Here is a 9,403-nt window from a genome sequence, read left to right as displayed (position 1 = left end):
GCATCCATAGTCCTGTAAGCCTCCAGGGCTGAGTGCATACTAAGAAAAATTCCTGTTCTTATTCATGACTTTGGGCTTTTAAATTTAATTTTATTTTATTTTTACATCAAAGGGTATTTTTATTATTATACCATCTTAATGAACACACCAAGAACATTTTCTCGGCTGGCAAATAAGACACAAAGCAAAATTTCCTTGGTGTCTAGAAAATCAAGAGTAGCCACCTGTCTTTGGGAAGATTCAGTTTCTTGGGATGTCTGAGGTATTGTCTCTGGGGGTCCCAGCAATGCTTGTAGTGAAGAATGCCTTGTTTAGTTCTTCTATCATGGGCCCTTGCTCAAGCTGCTTGCATTTTACTTCTATTTTGGTTTTCAGCACCTGCTTGTGTGTTTCCTCCATATGATGCAGAAGATCTGGCTGAGGGATGGGTTTGGTATGTTCGTAGATGTCCACAGAAGGGTGGTAGCATACTATCGTCCTGCAGTCGGATGTCAAAGTGAGGTCTACTTTGGCATTGTCGTCATCTGAAAGAGAAAAATATGTAGATTTGTGACGAGCATTAGATAAAGCTTCATTTTGGATTGGAAATAAATGTTTCTAGATAGTTCTGTTTGATATTGCCCATTTTGCTGCCAACACCATGATCCAAAGCCAGTGATTTGAAAAACGATAGTGTGAAAAGAAACTACCTCTAAAATCTGTTGCTAGGCACACAGATCTTCATTCCTGCCAGGGGAGGGTCAAACTATTGCTCCAAAGAGAGACTTTCCAGGATGAGACCCTTAGCGCCAAATTCAGTTCCAAATCAAACACCCTGGTGGATCTGAAGTTTGAGGAGTAGGAACACAGGGACTACCACTCATGGGCCGATCTAAAGACTTGAATCGGGAGGAGTCTCAGGAGTTGCAATGTCAATGTGCTTCAGCAGTACACCCTTCTGCTGGATGGAGCCTGGGGAGACCAGCAGCCTCGCCCGTGTGCCTGCCATCTGGGTCCTGATGACCAATATTTCTACATAGATTTGTAATGAAGAAAGACACACATGTACATAAAATTCCAGTCTCTAGAGAAAGAAAAAAAAATGGCAATGAAAGACATTGCTAACATTATGACTTATGCATTATGACTGTTGTGGACATCAGTCAGTATTCAAAAGCTCAGGAAATACAGTACCAATAGTATTCTAGGATATACTCATGCTACCAGTACAAGAATGACATTTAGAGAATTCAATGTCAGGGTAGCGTGATTGATAGCACTGAAATACTTAAGTATTGATTAGGCCAAAGTGTCATAAATAGGGTTTAGAAGTAGAATATATCTATGATATCATGATCCACAAGTAGAGATTGGAGAAAGAAAACATATACTGTAAAGAGTAACTTGGCTTCAGTATTTTTCTGTTTATTTTTGTATGGATAACCTGTCTTTTGGTAAGAGTGGGACCCTAACCTTTATCATTGTCAGTTTTTTAGACACAATAAGTGATATTAGCAGGTATAGTAGTTCTTTTATAGACTTTGCTGCCCCTGTATTTGATGCACAGATTTTGAGAATTGCAATGTCTTCATGATGATTTTTCCTTTAAGTCTTTCCCTGTGTCTTCTAATTAGTTTTGGTTTGAAGCCTATTTAGTAAGATATTAAAATGGCTATACCAGCTTGCTTCTTAGGTCCACTTACTTGCAATATATTTTTCCATCATTTTACACTGAAACATAAATGAACAATCTTTGTTTATTGTTGTAATTTTTTGATCCTATTGATGGTGGTGGTGGTGGTAGTGGTGATGGTAGTATGTGTGTGTGTGTTTGTATGTCTGAATGTCTATGTGTCTGTGTGGGATTATTTATTTCTTGTGTTTTTTTTTGATGTTAATCATTTTATGCTGGGTTTTTTTTCTAGCACCTTTTGTAATGATAGCTTTGTAGACAGATACTTGTTTAATTTGGTTTTATTATGGAATATAAAATATTTCATAATTATATCTTATAGTATGTCTAAAATTTTTGGTTCATAAGGGATTATATTTCCTTTCATGTCTTGTGTGAATATTAAATGATTTTAACACTGGGGAACGTAGAATACTTTTTCCTGAATTCTATTTTCCTGTGCCTTTCACATTAGCTTTGGTCTTCACTGACTCCTGGATGTCCATATGTAGAAGAATGCAAATAAATCCATACTTATTATCCTGCACAATCTTAACTCCAAATGCATAAAAAATCTCAATATAAAATTAGATACACTGAAACTAATAGAAAGAACGTGGGGGAATAGCCTTGAACAATTGTCACAGGAGAAAACTTTCTAAACAGAATTCTGTTAGTACAGGCTCTAAGATCAAGATTTAGTTAATTGGGCCTTATGTAAGTTTCTGCATGGCAAAGGACACCTTCAGATAAATTGGAAGCCTACTGAATGGGAAATGATTTTTAGCAACTATACATCTGATAGAGGGCTAATATTCAAAATATATATATAAAGAAATAGTGCAGGACTTTCCCTGACCAATTACATTAGTGCAGAGGAGGCCTGTGATTGGACAGGGGAAAGGGAGGCGGAGCTAAGAGTTGCAGAGACAGAGAGCTACTCAGAGTAGAAGAGGAAGGAAGATGGCCGTGGACATGTACCCACGTGGCATTTTCCACAAGGTTTTTCACAAGGTTAGAAATATTGGGATAAAGCTTTTATCATTATCAGTTGGCTCTGAAATTATTGTATTTGCATCTTGTAAGTTGTGATATTATTGATACATAAATCTAATTGATTAATTAAGCATTAAGAATCTTGATTCTACTGGGGTACTGGGTTTTGTGATGTAATGGCTAATCATGGGGTGCGTGGTAGCGAGAGGAACTCAGAGATGGGGGGGCACTGGAGAGATGGCTCTGCAGGAGCCTTGTGGTCTGATGTGGCTGGAGAGTTTGTGGGCCAGCAGGAACGCAGAAGCATTGTCCGGTCCCTTGGAGAGTTGGCGGGTTCATTTTTTTATATTTCCCACAACAAATAAACAACAACAACAACAAACCCCTAGCTATCAAGAAAACTAATAATTTAAAAATAGAGAACAAGTCTCAAAAGAGAAAACTCAAATGGCTTAAAGGAAAGTTCAACATCCTTAGCTATCACAGAAATTCAAATCAAAACTACTTTGAGATTTCCTCTTGCACACATCAGAATAGCTAAGGATAAGAAAAGAGTGGCAGGTCGTGCTGGCAAGGGGAGGAATCATTCATTGGTAGTGGGAGGACTAACTTGTACATCTATGACAGAAATCAGTGTGGCTGTTCCTCAGAAAGTTGGGAATCAATATAGCTAAAATACAGCTGTATCACTGAGCACTCAAAGAACACTTCATCCTGGACTTGCTCTACCATGTTCATGGATGCTTAATAGCCAGAAACTGGGAACAACTTAGATGTCCCCCAATGAAAGAATAGATAAAGAAATGGGTATATTTACACAATGTATTATTACTCAGCTGTTCAAAAGTGACGTCTTATAATTTTGGTTGTGAGCCTAGCCTTTAACAGCTGAGCTGTCTCTGCAGCCCAGAGGGAGGTCACCTCTGATACTGCCTTGAGGCTCAGGACTCAGGGGCTAAGTAGCTCAGAGATCTAGGACAAAATCAAACATGACCGGACAAAAAAGTAAAGATTCTTAATGATATTCTGCTATACTCATAGACTGGGGCCTAGACCAACTGTCTTTAGAGAGGCTTCAGATGGAAGTAGGTACTGGATGAACCTCAAAAAGTCATTTGAACGAGAGGGAGAAAGGATTATAGGAAACAACAAGCTCAATGGCCTCTTTGGAGGTTCCTTGTCTCAAAATGTTCCATCTTACCTCATTTTTATGTTATTTTACTGTATTTCTACATTATGATATTCTCTTTATTCTCATACATTCTCTTTTACATTACAGGTTCTTTGTGTTTATATTATGGGTTCCAGTTTAGTGTTTTTATGTGACTCCTGAGTCTCTACAACTTTATTTCTTTCTTGTATCTTCTCTTGGGCTATTTTCTTTTGTTTGATTGTTTTGTACAATTTCACTATGCAAGTTTATGTTATATATTTATATACTATATTACATTATATTATATTATATTATATTATATTATAATTCTGTAGAAGCACGCTTGTTTTCTAATGAGAGACAGAAAGGAAGGGAATCCAGATGGGAAGGGAATTAAGGAGGGGCTGGGAGGAGTAGTGGGAGGGGAATTCATAATTAGAATGCATTATGTGTGAAAAAAGTATATTTTCAATAAAAGGAAAAAAGAGAGTAATTTGGCAATGATCTCTGAGTCTTAAGTTTCTGGTCAACCAATTTATCAGGAAGTACAATGAGTGAGCTGGTGGAAGGCAGTTATAATAGCCTGTTTCTATGTTATGGGCAACTGGTGGTATTTTATATGATACTAAAAATTAGCGCAATTTGGATTCATATATTTTAAACTAATGGTATGGTATAATAAAGCTTAGTCTTTTTTCTTAATTATTGAATTATTGTACTATAGGATGTAGTACACCTAAGAACAATTAAAACAAAGCTAAGCCAAGTGAAATTCTATTTACAAGACATAAGACTACTGGTGGCAAGTGGTGTGTGCAGAGGTAAAATGGTTAAAGTCTTTTTGCAGATTGCAGTTGTACTGATGGTGTGGGGAAGTTGTAGAGGTCATCTAGTACAGTCTATCAAATAAACATCCAAGAGTCAGTGAATTCCAAAGCTGATCTGAAAGGCACAGGGAAATACATTTCAGGCAAATGTATTTTCAGTTCTCCAGTGTTAAAAGCATTTCATATGTGCACAAGACATGAGAGGAAACATTGACGGGGACAAATCAAGCCATTTGTGATACTGGTAAAAGCACAACCAATAATCTAAATCAAATTTTAAATCTCTAATGAGGATGATGACCCTCACATTAAAATATAGTTACAACTGTTATCTTTAAAAGACCTTTTAATGTGGATAAGAAATAAGAAACTTAATCATTGATTTAATAAATCCTCACTCGCTTAGAGAAAATGAAGCCTAAAACAAACCCTGACAACAAAATGAAGAAGGAAGAAAGAAAAATCTTCAAATCAACTGAAAACTACTGTTGATTTTTAAATGAATACTTTAAGATCTGGATTAATGAATAATACATCTTATTGACATTTTAAAAATAAGAGTGTTTGGGAAGGCTTTTGTTAATAGATCATCAGTAAAATGATCCTCACTTGCCTAAAATCGTTTTATACTTTAAGGATTTGTTAATCTCATCATTGCGTTTATAGAAATGCAGTATTAAATAAAGACTAGATATGATAGATAACTTCAGTTTAGAGATTCTGTGAAATTCCAAACAATCTGATTGATTTTTAGAATGGTGTAAAATCTAACCTAAGACATATATAACTAACATAGGAATGTTGTGCATGAAGACTGTCTTCAGCGTGTTCTATATGCCTGCTATGTACAATGATTTCCTCTATTCAGAAACGTGGAGCTGGCTGAGTGTGGCGTATTCTCCATAGTCCTGTGCCTTTCTCAGATGCACTCCTTTGTCTAGACATTTTTCATCAACACTTCAGAAGTAAAGGTGGCACAGGTCTGTAATTCCGGCTACCTAAGACGGGGGACACTGAAAGTCTAAGTCTCTCTTGGCTCACCAAGTAAGCTCAGATCAGTCCTGCTGAAGTTCTTAGTGAGACCTTGTCTCAAAGGAAAAAGTAAAAGGAGCAGCAGGGGTTGGGGGGTGCTATAGCTCAGTGGTACGCCCCTGGCCTAGCATGCCTGAGGTTCTGTGTTCAATCCTCAGTACTGGAAGAAATGAAAAGAGTAGGTGCACTCCCTGAAAATGAAATTTTTTTTTAAAAAAAAATCATTCATCTTTATCTTTCTGTGTCCAATAGTCACTTGGTATATAGTAGTTGCCCACTATGAATTTGTTAAGTTTAATTGGTCTCATCTTAAAACAGTTTCTTTAACGTCCTTATCTCCACAGTATCCCTTACATGGTCAGCCTGAGGAAATACTTTTCAAAGGCTATTTTATCCATCAAGTTCCTATTGATAAGGACAATCTTAATATTAGCATAGGCAGGGTGATATAGAAAAATGCCTTAACTATAGATCATACAGTTACATGCCTTAATTTATTCTTCGTTGTTATAACAAAACACCTGAACCCAGGGAAGATATGAGGAATGGAAGCTCACTGAGTCCACGTTTCTGTAGGCTGCGAGTTCAGGAGCATGCTTCCACCTTCTGCCTGGCATCTCCTGAAGACCCTGCTCAATCACCAACATGGTGAGGGCAGCATTTGAGGCAGTGTGCCTAAACTCCCCTTGTTAGAAAGCCACCAGCTTGCTAAAGAATCATTCTGGAAGTATATTAGTCCGGTTATAAGGGTGTAGCTGTGTGATCCAATCCCTCCTGAAGACTTCATCTCCAGTTAACATTAACACACAGCCTTGGGATTATATTTCCAATGTATGAATTCTAGGGATATTCATACCACATTACTCTTCAACCTGTTCTTTAAGAATTATGAGAAAATGAGGATCCATTTACATTTCTGAGGTATAAAATTTTTATGTTAATGTAATAGTGGAATTTTTTGCTATTGCTGCTTATATTATCCAGGAGGTGGATATATCTTACTAAGTATCAAAAATTTTCAGCAGCTCAAAAGGTTCAAAAGGATTTACATCTTTCCTTTTGTAATTTCAAAAAAAAAAATGCTATTATTTTCAAAGACTAGCCATATAGATTTACAAAGTGAGAAAGAAGTCCTGATTGTCAGAGGGAGTCCAAGGGATAAATACCCAGAATGCAACTGTTTAGATCTAATTTGTGGATATGCATTTATTTGAGTGTGGAGGCAAAGTTTCTAAATGATCATTGTGATTATAAGCTTCGGAATGAATTCAATTTAAATTCGATTGCATCTCTTTTCATTTTAGGGAAATGTGTATGTAAACATTACTCTATAAAAAACTGGCAGTGGTGTGTTTATAATGAAAATAATTCATTATATTTATTGAAATCATATCTTCTGTAGCAGCAGCATCCTTACAGAGAGGATGGGAGATAGTACTCATTAGATACTTTTCTTCATTTGTGAGCCAGGCAGTAGATTAGTTTTATCCAATTGCCATCTGCCATCCATTTTGTATACAGTATGCCTGAAGAGCTCACTCCATAGAAGGGTCTAGAAGATAAAGGTAACCATATTGTATTTATATTTGTAAATACTGTATGCACTAAATTACAAATATTTATGTGCCATTAAGGTCTGTATAAATGATATGCAGAGTGGAAACAAACACATCTCTTGTGCTTAAAACCAGGGTTTGAGGATAAGGTTTGGCTAGAAGTATGCTTACTTTATATGTATGTTGTGATTGTCAGCTATATGAATGCATTGCTATGATTTCTTTTCATACTCCCTTGCTCAACACTGCTCACTTGGAAAGCAATAAGGAAGAATTTCTATATGCTTACATTGACATGGTTGAAGGCATTGATCCCATGTCTAGATTAGGAAAAGACATAAAATATTTACATATTGAAATAATTAAATGTTTATTTGAAACATGATATCACATGATAATTAGATCAATAGCAAATTAACAGAGGGCCACACATTGGAAAGAAGATTGCATTGATATTCATACCCAGAAATATTAGCATTCAAAATAAAATATAAGATATGTATTAAAATGACTTTAAAAAATAAATTAGCTACAGTCTAAACATTCAGATATACCCAGAAATAAATATATATACTTATATGTATATATAGATATATGAAGACTCAAAAATTTTTATTTTGATTGAAATGGAGAACTTATCCATCTTGATATTTCGAGAATAGAAATCTAGCCATTACTTATTAAGCAATGTGTTGGACTTGATGTTTAGGGAGACAGGGATAAAGCCAATATGGCAGATCTACTGAGACCTGGCAGATTATGCACTACTGTTCCAGTATGATGAAGTGCTGTGTGAACATGCAAGCACATGCAAGTAAGTGTGGTGTATTCAGGCAACATGGCACCCAAGGAAATAAGATGAAATGAGCCAGAAACCCCACATTGGCTGGCACAAATGGAGTGTCACCATCTGAGAACCATATGATCACTGGCAGATTGACATGTCAGTTCAGGCATGTCAAACTTGACCATGTTGAGCTTGGGATTTATCAGTTTACAATAGGATTATTCGTACAATTTTACGGGCTTCTTTTCCTAGAGACTCAAATCCAAACACTTTGAAACCACCTCCAAACAGATATGATGCATATATTCATGGACTGAAACACTAACGGCCATGCCTTAGTATGGCCATGTCTCTACAATAATTGATCTATTGTACATATGTATAAATTACACTGAATACAGTAGGAATAGTAGCAAATGTTTTGTGTGGCAACATTGGCTTTTGCCCTATTTAATTGGTAGGTGGTAATTACCATGTTTTGTCACAAGCCAAAAATGTGTTTTCAGATGTCCCTTTAATATATCTACTAAGACAGAAAGTATAACTTCAGCCTGCCTCCTGATCTGAGCAAAGGAGGCCTATTTGGCATGATGCTTACTTTATACAAGTAGAAAAATTTAGTAAATTCAGTTTTCATTAACTTAGGAAGGAAGTTGGTTATATTGATGTCTCTGTGGTAAAATAATCTAAGGTATGAGTGAAACAGTTTGTATACTGTTCAAAAGGAAATTCCCTCCAATGGAATCTTTAGTCACCTGCTGCCTCATAAGCGGCTTTGAGGACTAGAATGTTGCATTTCACTTGTAGAAACAGACAAGAAAAAAACAGAGGAAGAGAATTCATTTGTTTTATAAAGTCTACTAAGAATATATTATTTCTAGTTCATCTTATGAACTAACAATGGAGAAGACTAAATTTGTGCCTGTTCCTGTCAAAAATAATCAAGGCAAGACTAGTATGCTTTGGGGAGCACTGTGGCTCATCGTTCAGCCAATCCCATTTCAGCTCAATGATGACAGAACTTGTGCGTCAGATATCCTCAATCAGAAGTAACCCAGTACACTTTGTTTTGCATTCCTATAACCCTATCCAAAGACCTATTGTCAATGATGTTGGGATGTAAGTTAACTCTAAGGGCATTTCTCAAACAGTTGGCAGATATGAGCAAGCAGAGATGCCTCAAGGTACCATCTTCACACTCCCTTCCTCCTAAACAAAGCCCTAAAAATATTAATTTCATGTTGTTCTAAGCACTAACAGGTTATTTTCTTTATTTTCTTATTTTTAGGTTATTTTCTTTTTAATTAGTTTATTTAATAGATTCATTTTTTAATTTTAGTTTTGGAGGCATGATCATATACTCCACAGCCATCATGCCTCAGCTTTTAGAGTGCTCAGATC

The 9,403-nt window shown here is 36.2% G+C and overlaps 1 pseudogene; it reads right to left on the bottom strand.

The window, feature by feature from the left end:
* Window positions 1-202: 202 nt before the first annotated feature.
* Window positions 203-642, bottom strand: LOC116094867 (annotated as a pseudogene).
* Between the last annotated feature and the right edge of the window lie 8,761 nt (window positions 643-9,403).

The sequence above is a fragment of the Mastomys coucha genome, unplaced genomic scaffold (genome assembly GCF_008632895.1).
Source record: "Mastomys coucha isolate ucsf_1 unplaced genomic scaffold, UCSF_Mcou_1 pScaffold17, whole genome shotgun sequence".
NCBI lineage: Eukaryota > Metazoa > Chordata > Mammalia > Rodentia > Muridae > Mastomys > Mastomys coucha.
This window is presented reverse-complemented; position numbering and strand designations above follow the sequence as displayed.